Raw genomic sequence first — 16,741 nt, 5'->3', positions numbered from 1 at the left:
TGAGTGAAGTCATATGATATTTGTCTTTCTCTGACTAAATTTCGCTTAGCATAATGCCCTCTGGTTCCATCCACATGGTTGGAAATGGCAAGATTTCATTCTTTCTGATTGCCGAGTAATACTCCATTGTATATATACACCACATCTTTATCCATTCATCAACCGATGGGCATTTGGGCTCTTTCCATACTTTGGCTATTGTTGGTAGTGCTGCTATAAACATTGGGGTGCACGTGCCCCTTTGAAACAGCACCCTGTATCCCTTGGATAAATACCTAGTAGTGCAATTGCTGAGTCATAGGGTAGTTCTATTTTTAATTTTTTGAGGAACTTCCATACTGATTTCCAGAGTGGCTGCACCAGTTTTCATTCCCACAAGCAGTGCAAAAGAGATCCTCTTTCTCCGCATCCTCGCCAACATCTGTTGTTGCCTGAATTGTTGGTGTTAGCCATTCTGACAGGTGTGAGGTGGTTTCTCATTGTGGTTTTGATTTGTATTTCCTGGATGATGAGTGATGTTGAGCATTTTTGCATCATCTATTTAACCCATCCCCCCACCCTCGTGCCTTTGGTAACCATCAGTTGGTAGAACATGCAGATGTTTATAAGAAGCTGGCTGGAAGAGGACATGGTGTTCAAGTAAAGAAGGTACTTACTAGCACAACAGTAAGACCTCCACCCATCAACCATATGCTTTAGGTCTGGGTTATCTTTTACCTAGTTTGTGTGAGAAATAGGGTGTCCTTATTTCTATTCTGTAGTCCACATTTCACTGTTCTGAATTATCCTTTCAGTTTTTTTGTTGAATCAATGGGCCCTTGAGAGAATCACACACACACAAAAATCTCTGATCAGGGGTAAAAGCTATTTATAGTAGGACCTTTAAAATTGTTTTCAGTCAGAGAAACAAGAACTCTATTTTGTTGAATGTCAATGTCCTTTTAACAAATATTTTCTGAACAATGTTGTCCTTGCATCCTAGGAAAGATGGCTCCACCTTCATAAGCCATACTCATTCCATAGTGAAGCTCAGACTGCTTCTCCTGAGGGAGGGAAGAAGGCTAAGCTATGGATCTTTTAGTAGATACTTAGTACCTGCCTGATGTTTCACATATACTTCCACTACCTTTATAAAGTTGCCATTAATATTCTCATTTTCAGTTCTAGCAACCAAGACTCAGAAGGTTAAGTAATGTGACCTAAGTCATGTAGCTAGAAAACACCAGAGGTAAAACTCTGAGTCAGATCTGACTCCAAAGCTCATTGTGTTATATATTGCCTGTCCTACTCAAGGACTTGGAAATTGTTATCTCATATTTATAAAAATAAAAACAATATGTAATACGTACTGAACATTTAAGCTTTTTACATTACAATAACTCATTTAATTTTTACAAGGTAACCAAGTGAGAATGTTATTTTCTCCATCTGCAGATGCAAAATCAGAAATTAAGTAGCTAGCCTAAATTTTTCTAGCTAAAAAGTAGTAGAGTGGGGTTCCAAGATAATATTGTCCAAAATTAAAAATGTATTTAATAGAGTGGATTTACTCATGAATTATAGCTCTGTAAACTGTTATTACAGGGATGTTGATCTTGAGGCTATATTGTTACGCTGTGTAACTGTTACACTTACTGCTCCTCCAAATGCCCCACAGTGCTGCTCTTGGAGGCAGAGTTCTGGCCTGGATGGATCCAGTATGTCAACGTGTGCATTATTCAGGTCTGAAGTTAATCATCAACTTGAACAGAGGAGTCCGGTTAACTCACCCACAAATCTGCTTCATCTTGAGCAGCAGGATTCTCACCCCTTCTGAAGCATCTAATTAATCTGCCTGGTCTTCTCACTGTGGCCAGATGAACACAGCCTTGGCAGAACAGAGAACCACCTCCGGCCTCTTGGAATGTAGGGAAAGAGACAGGGCACCCTGGAAAGGACTTGTTTGGAGGTCAGCAGAATTATTGGCAAGCAATTTCTCTAACAGAGGGAGGGAATTTGGAATTCAAAAGTTTCTGCATTCTAAGAGCGCACACATTTCAAGGAGGTAATGTCCAGTCAGGGCTGATGGTTCAGATACCCCATTTATAGCCTCAGCATGGGAAGGGGCCTGAGGCAACACTACTGCTGTCAACTCAACTTGTGAAAGAATCTGTAGAGGAGCAGTTATAGGATGTTGCTTTTGGGGAAATATCTCCAACTGCAGACATCTGGTTGCAGAATGAGTGCCCACATAAGAAGAGCAGCGAGTCGAGGCAGTGACAGGAGCCATTGTTCTGTGGCCTTAGCGCCACATACTTAGAATCATAGCCTTTCAAAACCAGTGGCTATAGTTCAGAATTCTCTGCCTGGGGAGGAAGAGAAGTTCTGAAAAATCAGAAGTTCAAAAAAATGAATAGGCTGTACAAGTTTGCATAGGAATTAAGTGATAAAACTAGACAGGGGACCCAGCAGATGCTCAATAAGTACGTGATGAACTAGCAGTTTTAATAAATGCATCCTGTAGGATCAACTCTGTCCTCCATCATTCTTTCATTGTTTTAAAAAAATTTGAACCCTACTAATTATAACATAACAAGTATTGGTATTTAAAATCATGGCCCTGTGCTATAACAAGGCTGTGAAGTATTATCTGATTTGTTAAAGATTAAATTATATCCAGCAAAATCTCCGGGTCAAAATGTATTATTTTTCTGAAGATTTGTAATCCCTATAGAGAGCACAAAATAATTCAGTTAGTCAAAGTCTGATGAACTGAAACAGTCCATTCTAAGCAAATTGTGCAAACAATGAAGTTTGTTAAATCCTAAAGCTGCATGTGGGATCCTCTGCTGGATGGCATGTGAACAAGATGGAACAAATATGGACACCTTGTACCATATTCTTTCTTACACAAAGACCTTTAGGTATAATCATAATTAAAAAATTATAATACATATGCCTTAATTGGTTGTGGTATAAATTTGGTTCTAACAAGGGCCCAAAATAAAATTGGTTCAAAGAATATAGAAGTATGTTTCTCTTGTGCATGAAGGTCCAGGCTGGTCTGGAAGTTTTAAATGTCAGTAAAACTATAAGGTGCCTAGAAAGGTTGAGAAAAGTCCATGTGGTTGAGAAATATTATTGGGAAAGGTTATTTGTCCCTACAAGATGTCTCCTTCATCCACATTTCAAGCCAGATGTCAATATTTTCTTTACTTCCACAGGAAGGGACTTTACCCTTTTCTTGAGGACATATCCCAAAAGTTGCCAATGTCAGTTGCATTAATGTTCCATAATGAGAACTTTGCCATATGGTTAGGAAAGATAGTCCTAACTAGATGGTCAGTTGCCCTGTTGATAATTCAACTGTCATGTAAGAAGGAGAAAACATAATGAGAGATGATTGGTAGTCTTCCCTATGGGAATATTAAATAAGAGTTATGGGTATTTCTTTCTTTGTGTCACTGATAGCTTCTGAGTATAGGCCATATAGCTGTATGTTAGCGTAATAGAGGTATCTGTGCAACTGATCCTTGTTCTGGTTCCATGGTATTGAATTCAAAATGTACTTGGAATAGACTATACTATCATAGAGGCTGAGATAAATACATGAAAAACTGTGCTTGAGTGTCTGTGTTATCCTGCATAGTCATGTTGTGTAGGCATGACCCATGATTGCATGATTGTATCTAACCCAGATGATGTGGTTTCTGGGAAGTGTCCACGCTCTTTATCCATCTGCTCCTACTGAGAGCCTAATGGGACTCTCACTCACTCAAGTGTCACTACTCATGGTTGTGTACTTTATTAGTTGAGGGTCTGAAACCTAATACTTCTGTGTGTGGCTAAGTTCTCTTCTCCGGTTTTTAAACATGGTTACTTTCTCTTGTGTCCTTTGGTTGAGTGTATTACTCAGGGTTCTCCAGAGAAACAGAAACCAGTGAGGTATCTGTATATCTACATAGACATATAGAAAAACAGTAGATGTATAAATAGATGTATAGAAAGAAATGAGAAAAATCGTGATCTGCCATCTGTAAGCTGGAGGTTCAGGAAAGTGGGTGGTGTAGGTCTAGTCCAAACCTGAAGATCCGAGAACCTGGGGAGCCAGTGGTGTAAGTCCTGGTCTGAGTCTAGAGGCCCTAAGAACCATGCGTTAAGATGTCCAAAGGCATGAAAAGATGGACAAGCCAGCTCAGGCAGAGAACACATTTGCCTTTTCTCTTTTTGTTTTATCTAAGCGTTCAAAGGATTGAATGATGCCCACTTGCATTTGTGAGGGTATCTTCTTTACTCATCCTACCCATCTAAGTGCTAATGTCTCCTGGAAACACCCTCACAAACACACCCAGAAATAATGTTTTGCCAGCTAGCTGGGCATCCCTTAGTTCAGTCAAGTTGATACATTAAAGATAACGATCACATTAAGTAAATCTGGTCTGACCCAAGTGGTGTCTGTTAAATGTCAGTCTCCTTTGTCAAGATTTTTTATGCTCATTCGCACAGGTTTTTGTTCTTAGGAAAGAGTTGGTGGGAGGGAGCTCACAGTGTGACTTTTAAGGACAGCCCTGAGTTTCGATGATCCTAGGGTTATCTCTTAGTTTCTCTGTGGAGCAGACTTCTGCATAAACTCCAAGAACAGGAGCAAGTCTGCTGACTCAGTCTGTACCCTCAGCATTTAATACAGAATCTGCCATAAAGTAGAAGCACAAGAAATATTTGTTTATTGAATTTGTGGTACTCAAATATAAGAACATTTAGAGAGGCTACCCTGGAACAGTATTAATGCTATTTTAATACAACTTTTTGTTTCTGAACAAGAATTTGCTTCAAAGACCCTAACATCCCCTTAACACGGATGTTGAATTTATCACTTTTTGGTCTAAACTTTTCCAGAAGCTTTTTATGGGGTAAGAATTTTTAGTGTTTATTGTTTAAAACCAATTTAAATTAACCTAGTGCTGTTTTTACCCCAGTGTTTAGATAGTGATGATATTTGAACTCTGTGTGAATAAATCAGAATAATACCAACTGTTATATTCTAATCAATGAATTTTCATTGAGAAAGACTTTTCAGAGTGAATTCAAGCCAGTTTAATGCCTTGGTCAGTTTTCTACAAAGTATAGTTAAGCCTTTTACTTATTTCTTATTTTTCTAATTCTATTTTATTAAAATTATTTACTTCAGGAACAATTCTCCATGCATAAAATTTATAATAATGATTTGATTCATCAATCATGTATAAAAAAAATCTTGCATTAATGCTTCTGCCAGTCTGAATTTTCTTGTATGGCAGTTATTTTTACCATGTCCAATTTTCCTGGATCAGATTCTCCAGATCAACATTTGGGAAAGAAAATTAGATTCTTCTGTCAATTTTTACTCAATAGCACATTCTTCCATAATGCAGTTATGGCCATTGTCAGTTTTATTTTGCAATGATTGTTTCTAGTAAGGGTAATTTTTCTTGGTCAGTTTATTAACACGGTGAGATTTTTTCAGTTGATTTTCCTTTTAATTTTGTTGTGTGCAGTGTTAACCTTTTATAATTTTAACTTCAGTTTTTTTTTTTTTTTTTTTTTTTTTAGTATTTAGTTTTGGAACAAAACTCCATAGTAGATGAAAGGCTTTATGTGGTCAAGTCAAATGATGGGGTTAAAATGGCAGCATTCTACCTCATCTAGGATAAGTACCTACAGTTCTGGTGGAGAGATAGAGGCAGTCTTTCTTATATAAGTCTCATGGCAATTACTGTTTTGTGAATTTATATTTAGCTATCCCTGAAGACAAAACTGGGACCAGTAGAACCAAGGAGGTATTTTATTTCAATATATATAAGAAAAAAAAATGTCAACTAAAATGGAGCAACTTGAAACAGAGCTGTGAGCTTCTTCCTAGTACTTAAAAATATGGGTAAAAATCTGTCAGAGATGCCACTGGGTTTTCTATATGTCCCTTAAAAGTCCATATCAAATAATATTATATCAATTTATTTTGCATATGGTTTAAGGGCAGATTTGGGTTTTCTCTCCTTTCAGCCTCCATCTTTCTAAATTATAGACAACTAATTTGTTTAATCTATTTTATTTTTAGGTCTTCCTCTTCTGCTCCACTTTGTCTGGCCCCAACCTAAACTCTTAGGTCCTGTCCCTGGGTTTCTGAGAATGTCACACCTCTACTTCTACTTCTGTGTCTCCTTCTACCCCGCCCTTCCCCTGGCTTTTCTGTCCTCAGCCTTCAGAATTCTGCTCACTTCCCAGTAGCTCTGAGAAGCCTGCTCACCCTGGCCTTCTGAAGGCAGGCAAGGTACTCCTTCAGTGTCACTCAGATGTTTAGTAACAAGTGGAATTGGATCATCTGGATGATTGATTGGTTTTCAGAAGTTTTATCATGAATATCGATGACATCCAAACAGACAAGTATACCATACTTTGTCAAAATTACACAAAGAAATTTTGTGTAGCTTAAATGAAGCCTGGTATTATGCGATCCTTCCCTAAGGGCTCCCATGCTTGTTGAGGAATCAAAATACATCTTTGTAAATGTTTAGAAAAATTCCAGGACACTAATTATCCAAGTATTCCATAGGTGTTCTAAACAAAACTTGCTAAGGAGGTTTAGGAAAAAAGGATTCATGTGGGAGAGTGTTATAAAACAAGGTTTAATGGAAAAAGGTAAAATTATTAATTATTTAGGCAGCTTTGATATGTGGTAAATACAGTTGTATTTACGACAAAATAAATTGTTGTTTAGGAAATCCTGCCAGTGTTTAGGTTTAAAACTTATCTGTGAGTTGTAACAGAATGAGCTTAAGTTTTCAGCTGGCCTTTAGCATGTGTGACAATCACAGACACCAAAATCCTCTTAGAAAGTCTAGATTGTAAAGAAAGAAATGGAAAAAGTATGGCTAGAACTCTGGTCCAGAGAGTGGACCAGAGAGTGGTGGTTGAATCCTAAATTTCCTGGGAGAGCTCAGAGAACAGTAGTGAAGAGAAATCCCAGGGAGCATTAGATTCATTCCTTCATTCCTATCCCAAATATTCAGAGTATCTGTGATTTGTCAGGTGCTGTCCTAATTATTGGGATGGAAGAAATGGACTAGACAGGTGCAGTTGGGATTTTTTCATGATTCTAAGTGGAAGAAGCATCCACATTTCCCCTTGTTCCCATCACCTATTTATAATACTCATTTTGCCTCCAGCTCTACCTTGCATGCAAAATGTTATTTTGTCATGAAAGAGCAAGTGAAGTGGCCTAGGGGAAGGGTAATGGGCCTAATAACCTCTGAACGTCCCATCTAGCTTGAGCAATCCATGATGCTCTCTAGCTCTTCATGAGTCATAAATCTGGAGAGTTGATCATCTTTCCCTGATCTCCATGTTACACTGGAGCTGCGGCTGTTCCCCTGCGAGGCTCGCAATTGACAGTCATTTAATAATGCTCCTTCGCTCTGAACCTAGGATTGCTCACTTTAAAAAAATGGATCTGAAAACCCATATGGGGGATTATTCTCACTTTATATGTATATATTTTCCCTCGAAGGTGGTAACATATGGAGGAATAATTACAGCAAGATTTTCTTCTGTCATTACCGTCTCTAACATTTTTTTCCCCACATGGAATATTCATTTTTAAAATCCTTGGCCAAAATTCAATGTTGTCCTTTTAAATGACTAAACCTTTGTTGAGTTCTCACGCAGTGTATAATATAGGCTTAGCTAATCAGCCTCACCCAGCTCATATATCATGGCAAAGTGTTTCTCAGAGCAGCTCAATCTGGTGGCAATGATGATGAAACTATTGAATTTAACAGGCCCATTTCAGATGTGCCCTTTCAAACAGCAGCTGTGATGTCTGTGACACTAATCTTCCCCCTCCACTCTTTCCCCTTCCTCCTGCATCTCTTTTTTCTTTTCTTTCTTCATTCTCCTCTTCCTTCTTCCTACTTTCTCCTATTTCTCTTCTTCTCTTTCTCCCTCTTTGCCACACACACAACAGGCAGGTGTTGATCCTTGCTGATAGTTGTCTTTAACTCGTAAAGTGTGGCGAATTATGTGAATTCCCTGCTTCTACTAATAGTCTGAATTTAAGTCAACTCTCCCTAAGAGAGTTAGTTCTCTTCCCACAGGAATGTTGGGACTAAAGGGCAAGAGTTTCCCACCCTCCCTCCTGATTTAACTCTAGTTCAATTTCTACCATATTGCAGAATTTTCCCTTACTGCTACAAATGGATTGGCCTTCTCAAATTCTGTAGCCCTGAATGTGCTGCTTGCTTATCTGGTCCTTGCCATGCTCTGTATTGTGTGATTCATCAGCTTCCTCATGGATAAAGTTTAATCTACCTAGGGAATGAATGGGAAGATACCTAATGGTTTTGAACTTCTTGTAAGCCAGGCACTGTCAGAAATGGTCACTTACATAAATTACCTCTTTTAATCCTAACAACAACCCAATAAAGTGGGTGTCATTATCCCCCTTCTAAATTGAGAAGAGTAAAGTTCAGTGGGATTTGAAACATTTGGATATTGCAATTTGGATTTGAACAAGGCTTTATTGACTTCCAAGGAAACACTCTTGTTTCTAAACAAGTTTCCAGCCACGTTACCTGAGGACATAGACCTTTTCTTTTGAATTACTTATATCTAGCATTGCATCCTTATTTAGGAAGTATCCAGACATTGTTGTAACTACCTCTGCATTCTCCAGTGTCCCAGTGGTCTCAAAACAGATGCTTTCCCCCCAAAAATATTGGATAATTAACCCATTGATTGATTTTTTTGCATAACCTTTGAATATTCCCAGATATCATAAATTTTTAAGATACATGTAATGACTAACTATAAAGTCAACATATCCTACCTATTATTTATCACAAAAATATTGTTTATCATCACGCCTCTTTCTGGGTTTCGGGTAATCTTAAATAGGTACCTTGTATTTGCTTTCTCCATTTCTATGTTTTTAACTTTGATCTTGTGTTTTATAAATCTGATTTCAGTCCTTATCACTATTAGGGATGGGTGGTGGTGGTTTGTGTCTCGTTATATGTCTAAATTATCTCCCCCCCTGGAATTATTGTGTTATAGGAGATAGATATGCACAACTAAACCATAGTAAAAATGCAAGACAGAATATTTTGCTGATATCTGTGATACTTTTTCCTGATTTCCAGTGCAGTGCTCTAAGGAAAGCTGAACATGACTTGGACCAGGGAAGTCTTTTCTTCTTCCATCTTCTCCTCTGAATCTCAGATAGTCAAGCATTGCCAAGGTGGTTTTGAATGCAGAATGTTTCTCAATCTGTTCCTTCCTTGTTCTGGTTGTAGCAGATGCAGTGAAGGAAGTTAGAGAAGAGTGGAAGGGCTGTTTCTGGGAAGCAGGCCCTAAATACTTCTGCTTAGCATATTAACCATGTAGAGAGTCAGATAGGCAGACAAGATACAGGATGGCTGAGTAAGTCCAAAGAAACAGATCCTGCCCTGGCGGTTTAGCACATGGGACAGGAAATAGGAGCTCTGTCCCCATACTTGGGCATTGATGTGTAATAAACAGTGGCCTTGATTACTAGTAAGAAAAAAAAAAGGCTTTATATTTCACACTCTTAGTAATCAGATTGAGAGCTTCTCTTCCCCATTAGAAATTAGTGAGGATGATAGGAAGAAGCCTGGGTGAAAATTTTCTTTCCAGTAAGCACGTATTCCTAAAGTTTTCTGTGTGCTCACTGGAGATTCTTCAAAAATTGGGCATTTGAGAGGACAGACACCTTTTTTTCTGTTAACTTCTAGAGCAAACTGCATTCCTCTCTCTCTCTCTCTCTCTCTCTCTCTCTCTCTATATATATATATATATATATATATATATATATATATATATGTTCTCTCTCTCTCTCTCTCTCTCTATATATATATATATATATATATATTTCTGCTGTTTGAGTAGGGGAATGGAGAGAGCAACAGTTATGCACTGATCCTTCAGGTGTGGCAGCACAGTGAGATGTAAACATGGGGATTTTCCTGTTCAGCAATGGCCGGGTCATCCCAGGCTGCTGTCCTTTACAAAGCCCAGAAGGCTAATCAGTTTGTATGTGTCATTGTAATACCATAGTGTAGGTGGGCATTATTCTTCAACAGTGGGTTAAACAGTGACTGGAGAAATTAGCCAGATAGAAGTCAAGGAGAGATGGCTATGTAGATTTGGAGGTGTGATGTCAAGAATTTGAGGCTGGTCTGAGATCCAGGACAACTTTTCCTTGATTTATCTTGTATCCAGGCCTGGGCATATGCCATTTGCCTTATGTTCTCTGTCCCTTCTGCTGGCTGTCTTCAACTTAATAGTCTACATTCCTCTCTTGATTCTTCCCTGAGCATCTCTTTTTCTACTGTTTCCTGCCTTCTCAAGGCTGGGCTAGGGAACTCCCGTTGTGTCCTTCTGAGGTCCTGTTCTTAGCTCTAGCCTGTAACTACTTATTTAATTGCATCCTCCCTCCCCCACCAACCTCTCTTGGCTGTGAGCCCGCTAGGGCAGCTCCTGGAATGGGGATTAAGGTTCACAGAGTACCTTCAACTTGCCAGACATTGTACCAGACGTGTCCTATCCATTATCTTAATAAATCTCTATACCCTGCCCTGTGAGGTGGATTTTATTATCTTTATTTTATGGATGGGTAAATGGTGGCTTAGAGATATTAAGTAGCTTGCCCAAGGCCATTTATTAAGTGGTAGAGCTGGGATTTGAAACCAGTTTTCTCTGACACTCCAGCCCTTGCTTTTCTCCTGGTGTTGCCCTTCACATCCTGTGGTAGAGTTCATGGGCTCTACTGATTCGTACATTCACTGCTGGCTCAATTAATGTTGCTGTCTTTATTTCACTTTTCTGACCTCCTATCAGGGGCACCTGCAGCCACGGCTGAACCTGTTGACTTCTCCCTTTCCCGTTTCTGCTTCTAGGTTTCTCTTGCTGACTAGAAGATTTGCAACTCGAGTGACAGAGAGTGACTGATATCATCCCCACTCATTTCACTGTCAAGGGTTGGGCCTGTCAGCAGTTGGTGAATAATTTGCCGGCGATGGGCACTGATCATAAATCGTTCCCCATTAGCTGTCACGGTCAAACTCACCTCCCCAAGTTGTGGAGTTCCAGATGGACCATGTCCTGCACTTAGGCTTAAAAAAATCTTTCACTACTTGGTCATTGGATTTTTCACTCGAGCTGGAGGCTCTCTGATTTCCTAGTGATTTGCATTTCTGTATTCTAAGAGGAAAATGTGCATCAGTCATGATGGAGCACATATTCCTTTCTATGCTTATCATGAATTGACACTCATCAGATTAGAAAAGCAATTAACAGCTTTCTTCTCTCCTGATATCTAGTCAGAAAAGAGACTGGTTTTGCTTGTTTATTTTCTGTGTTATTCTTTGCTTCTTCCTCATCACTACTCTTTTACCGAATCTGTTGTAACAATAATTTATGCTTCTTGAGTGTTTCACAGGTATCAGGCTCTGGTCTAAGAGCCTCGTGCAAATCAGCTCATGTAATCCTTGCTATAGCCTTGTGTGGTAGGGGCTATTCAAGGCAGCTGAATACAGCCTCTCTGGACATGCACTGCACCAGCCCAGGGCACCATTCACGTATGTGCAATGTGAACAGTATCCCTGGATCTGTGTGGTGGCTGTACTGCTGGCACTATTATCACCTCCATCTTAAAGATGAGGAAACAGAGAAGTAGAGAAGTTCAGTAATGCGCAGCCTCCCACTGCTATACGTAGTGCATGTTGGGCTTCAGACTCCGGCAGCCTGGCTCCAAAGTCCACCTGCTTCTCTCAATTTGCTGCTTCTTTTAGTCTCTGGGTCACAGTTGAACCTCGGAAAAAAAGGTTTTGTTTGGTGACATATTCTGGGTACTCGAGAGTAATAAAACTTTTTTGCTTCAACGCCATTCTTGAAGATCTTTCTAACATGACCCAGTTGACTTCCTGCTCTAGTGAGTTAAGTCCTCAGTAAATGTATTTTTATTTGTGTAAGTGAGGGTCCTGCAGGTGCATGGGTTCATCCTGAAACTCTACTTACAGTTCAGAGGAATTTCCATGTAGATGGAGAAATGTATAGGATACTAGAAGAGTCTTTCCCTAAAACTGCACCTAATTGAGACATCTGACTTTAAAAGTTAATTCCTCATCTCTGTGTACAAACTTCTTTGGGCTCACTAAATAATAGGTTTCCTTATTTTGACTGTCAGGCTAGTTTATAGCTGACCACTGAGTTGATTTGGCAGAACCTTTACTCCAAATCGCCTTTCAATATCTATAAGTGTATATATACTCTGATGATGGAATAGAAACTTTTTTTTAACCATTGCTTGATTATAGCACTGCAGGGTACCTTATTTCAACCCAAATTAGAAATCACTTTACCGCTTGTATCCTTTCTTAAAATGAAATTTCTGCTTTTGGTATCTTTATTCACAGGGATCTCACCACCTCTAAAGATTGCAGTGGTCCATTAAAAGAGCATTTGCTTAGATTAACTTCTGGCTCACCTAGTTCATACTACTCTTAGGGAAAAGGCTAGGCCATCTGCTCAGAGGGCCCACAAATCACAAACGTATGGAAAATTGATAAATAGCTTTAAACGTTCTTGTGTGCCTCTGTCAGTTAGGGTCTGATGCAGCATGACCCATGACTCTAAACATCTACTGTCACAACTAACACCATTCAGGCCCCAGGGAAAGTCTTTTCCTCATCTCTTTCTCTAAGTCCTCAAAACACAAATATCTGTGTCTGAGTGTCATGGAGGCTTGTGGATTGAATGAACACTGTGGAAGCCAGGGGCAAGCAGTGCTTTGGAGTATGGGAAGGATTTGAGCAGACAAAGTATATAGTGAAGATCAAAGACAAATTAATTAGCATGTCAAGTCTTCTCTCAGAAGGCATGGAGGCAATCAATTTCTGCAGTAGGGGTCCATTTCTTATTGCTCGTCAGGTTCCACATCATGATTCTGGAGGTACTCATAAAGTGCCATGGCTGCTCAGAAAATTTTGCCATATTAAATAATTTGCTATTTTCAAATTTGTATATAGTTTTAGCTATACGTAACAGACATGGAGAGTAATACTGATTCTTAACCTTGACAATTAGATGAGCATTGAAAGCTAGTACAGTGAATGTTTTTATTTTTAAAAAAGTGTTTACTATATGGGCACATGGGTGGCTCAGTCAGTTAAGTGTTTGACTTTGGCTTAGGACATGGACTCCTGGTTTGTGAGTTCGAGCCCCGTGTTGGGCTCTGTGCTGACAGTGCAGAGCTGGAGCCTGCTTCCAGTTCTGTGTCTCTCCCTCTCTCTTTTCCTCCCCTGCTCACACTCTATCTCCCTCTCAAAAATAAATATAAAATTAAAAAAAAGTGTTTACTGTATCTTACTATATTGTGAAATTATTAAATTCATTCAATTTATAAAGATAATAGTTTCAAAAATTTTATTCATTGATTGTAATTGATATTTTACCTTTTAATTTTTAATACTTCAGGAGAAAACTTTAAAAAATATATATGAAAATATTTTTAATTTTTACTTTTTATGTTATATTAGTTTTTTCAAAATACATTAAAATGTATATACTTTGAATATAATTACATTTAAAATACAGATCATTATGTTCAGTAAAATCCAAATTATGTGAAAATACTGATAACAGCATAATGAGTAATTTATTAAAATTAAGTCAAGAAAATACAGTTGGTGGAATAAATATATGACTTATGAATTATTAACATATTTTTAAAATATCACAGGCACATCCATAGAACATTCAGACCTATGGTAGTAATTATTAATAATAAATTCAGTCATCTTTTATATTTTGCCAAATTTTAGTCATAAAAAACATATATGTTTTTGATACTGTGGTTTGAAGGTACATTTTCTAAGGGAGAGAGTTAAATCCAGAGCTTTAACTATTTTTGTTTGATTTATAACTTTTAAATATTTAGGTATAAGATATGTGGGCCTTCAGTTGCGCTCTTGCCCTGGGTCCTGCAAATGTGATACCTTAGGACCATAGATTAATCTCTGGAGGGCTCAGTCTGCTTATTTATAATCTGGAGACCGTGATCTTTGGTGGCTGTGGTGATAACTGATATGCATATCATATCACTTTGTAAATCCCAAGGCACCATTCCCATGTTTAAATTATTGTTGTCTAGTATCACTGTCTTAAAACACTTTTTAAAATGTTGAATGAAAATCTATTCCCACATAATATAGAATAACAGAATCTTCAAGTTGAAAGAACCTTACAGATAATATAGACCACTTCTCTTCCTTCCCTCTGCACTTTCGGAGACGGCCCATTTTATTCTTTGATAGCTCAGTTTTTAGAGAGTTGAAATGTACCCCTCTTTCCATCTTTGTAATCTGCCCTTATCAGAGGCATCATTAGTGCTATACCTTTTTCTTGAATGTTACTTCTCTCCTGCCTTGAAAATTGAAATAATTTTCAAAGACATAATAAATTGCAGTTTAAAGACACTTCTAGGGGCGCCTGGGTGGCGCAGTCGGTTAAGCGTCCAACTTCAGCCAGGTCACGATCTTGTGGTCCGTGGGTTCGAGCCCCGTGTCAGGCTCTGGGCTGATGGCTCAGAGCCTGGAGCCTGTTTCCAATTCTGTGTCTCCCTCTCTCTCTGCCCCTCCCCCGTTCATGCTCTGTCTCTCTCTGTCCCAAAAATAAATGAACGTTGAAAAAAAAAAATTAAAAACAAAAAAGACACTTCTACCTCTTATGAGTCTTATTCCCTTTAAAAACCACTATCAGGGCCCCATATCTCTATTTTCCTTGACGTTAAAATTTCCCCCCAAATATACATATCCACGTGCTTCTCTCTTCAATGTCACCAATTCCAGGTTGACACGATTGTTTCTCTCCTGCCTTATTTCTAAGCTATTAGTTTATTTTTCTCACTGGTCAGAGTTAAACCCAGAATAACAACTTTCCTCTTTGCTCTTTCTCCTTCAGTGCAACCATGTTCATCAGCAAGACAAGCTGAAGGTGTATCAGATCCTGTACCTTTAACATAATTGTATCACTTCTTTTGTTGATGAAGATTGTGCATATATAAGCAGCCTATGTTAGGTACTGAAATGCTGCATTAATTTTCATTTCGTATAACTGTGAAATCATCCGTATTCCAATCTAGCAGATGTCCTGAGCTATGAGAATTGAATGTAGTAGGAGTAATGGTGGGAGCCCTATGATAAGTTAGAATTCTAAATATTTGTTTTAATAAAATTCCTGCCCAAACCTTGAAACACTGTTTACCCCTCCCCACTACAGAACATTGTGTCCAAACATTTACATTAAATAAGGAAAAGTACAATTGTATTGTAGAGCTGACAGTGTGTGTATATAACATTAACTGCGTGGGGTACCATGGCAGTAGTTTAGAGTGAAGTTACGGAGGTTCACATTCTCCTCCTGCTGCCTTCCTTCCACATTATCAAGTGATAGATCATTTGAAGTCAAAGGTAAACCCTGTTGAGTTTCTATATTCAACTTAGGTTGTACCAGAATTAATTATACCTTCTACTTTGCAAAGGATTGTCACCAATAAATTCTAATAAAGAGGAGTAGAAAGATTTTATTCATACTATTCCAAAAAAAATTAGAACATAGTAGTGTTATTTAGTAATGCAGATGTTATATTATTGTGTTGCTTATATGAAAATGGATATGACATGGAGAAGTATATCAAATGAGTAGGAGAGAGATTTGAGCTGGGCTACTGTTTTGATTATGCATATTTATTCATAATACAAAAGTCGCTCTATGGAACCTCTTCTCCTAAGATATTTTTGGAAGCCATATTCTATTTTTTAAATATTTAGATATGTCAGTACTATCCTGTACTATATTTATGAATACGTTATTTAAATTGTACCTTAATTGGTTTAGTCTCCAGAATTGTAAGACATGATGCTAATATCTGGTGTTGTCCAAGTGAGCAGGGGAGATAATGGTGTGGTGCTATTGGTTGGTTGCTGGGGAATGAGCCTGCTGTACATGGTCTGAAAACAGTAATTGCAATGTGACTCTGATTTCTTGTTTTGAGCATAATGTTGTTTTACCAGTAGATCACCTCATTTTCTATTATGATTGCTCTGTCAGGACCATAGCCCCATGAACATATTTTATTTTATGTACTTGATAGCAGTATGCCAAAAGAAGATCTATGTTAACCAACTGATTAAAGAATTAAAACTACTAGATGACCTCTATGCACACATGTGCACACACACACACACACATGCCATTCTTCACTCTCTTTTCTCGTGTGTGTGTGTGTGTGTGTGTGTGTGTGTGTGTGTGTGTGTTTCTTGCTTGGAACATTAATCACATTGTGGTCAAAATGATTTAAGGAGTACTTTGAATTATCAGTATCATGACTCAGTATTATGACTGTTTCTTCAGTGGAATAGTCACACTCAAATATTTCACATCTTTCAAAAAGAAAGATAAAGAGTAATAAATTATTATGGATGGAGAAGTTAGTATCTTCTAAGTTAGTATCCTATGTGGGGCAGATTAGAAGGATCAGGAAAAAGAAAGGGACACCTGTAGTAACTTTACAAATAATTTTCAACTTGGCACAATAATTACATCCATCTTCAAAACTGGTACAGGTCCTACACCCTTCCACAAGGCCTTACAACCTTATACTCAAAACTCATTCCCACTTCACATTACTCCTCATCTCATCAAGCACAGA

The 16,741-nt window shown here is 38.2% G+C and overlaps 1 long non-coding RNA gene across 3 annotated transcripts in view; it reads left to right on the top strand.

Moving 5' to 3' along the window:
* LOC123381407 overlaps window positions 1-16,741 on the top strand; it is a 303,452-nt gene that overhangs the window by 21,618 nt on the left and 265,093 nt on the right. Inside the window, exon 5 of one of the 3 annotated variants that reach the window (XR_006588320.1) lies at window positions 14,992-16,366. The exons of 1 other annotated variant lie outside the window; for it this stretch is intronic. This is a non-coding gene — a long non-coding RNA (uncharacterized LOC123381407). Of the gene's footprint in view, window positions 1-1,657; window positions 2,510-14,991; window positions 16,367-16,741 lie in introns of those variants that run through there. One more of the 3 variants, XR_006588318.1, reaches the window with a different exon arrangement.

This window comes from Felis catus, chromosome D3 (assembly GCF_018350175.1).
Source record: "Felis catus isolate Fca126 chromosome D3, F.catus_Fca126_mat1.0, whole genome shotgun sequence".
NCBI lineage: Eukaryota > Metazoa > Chordata > Mammalia > Carnivora > Felidae > Felis > Felis catus.
The sequence above is the reverse complement of the archived record's forward strand: the minus strand, read 5'-3'. Positions and strand labels throughout refer to the sequence as shown.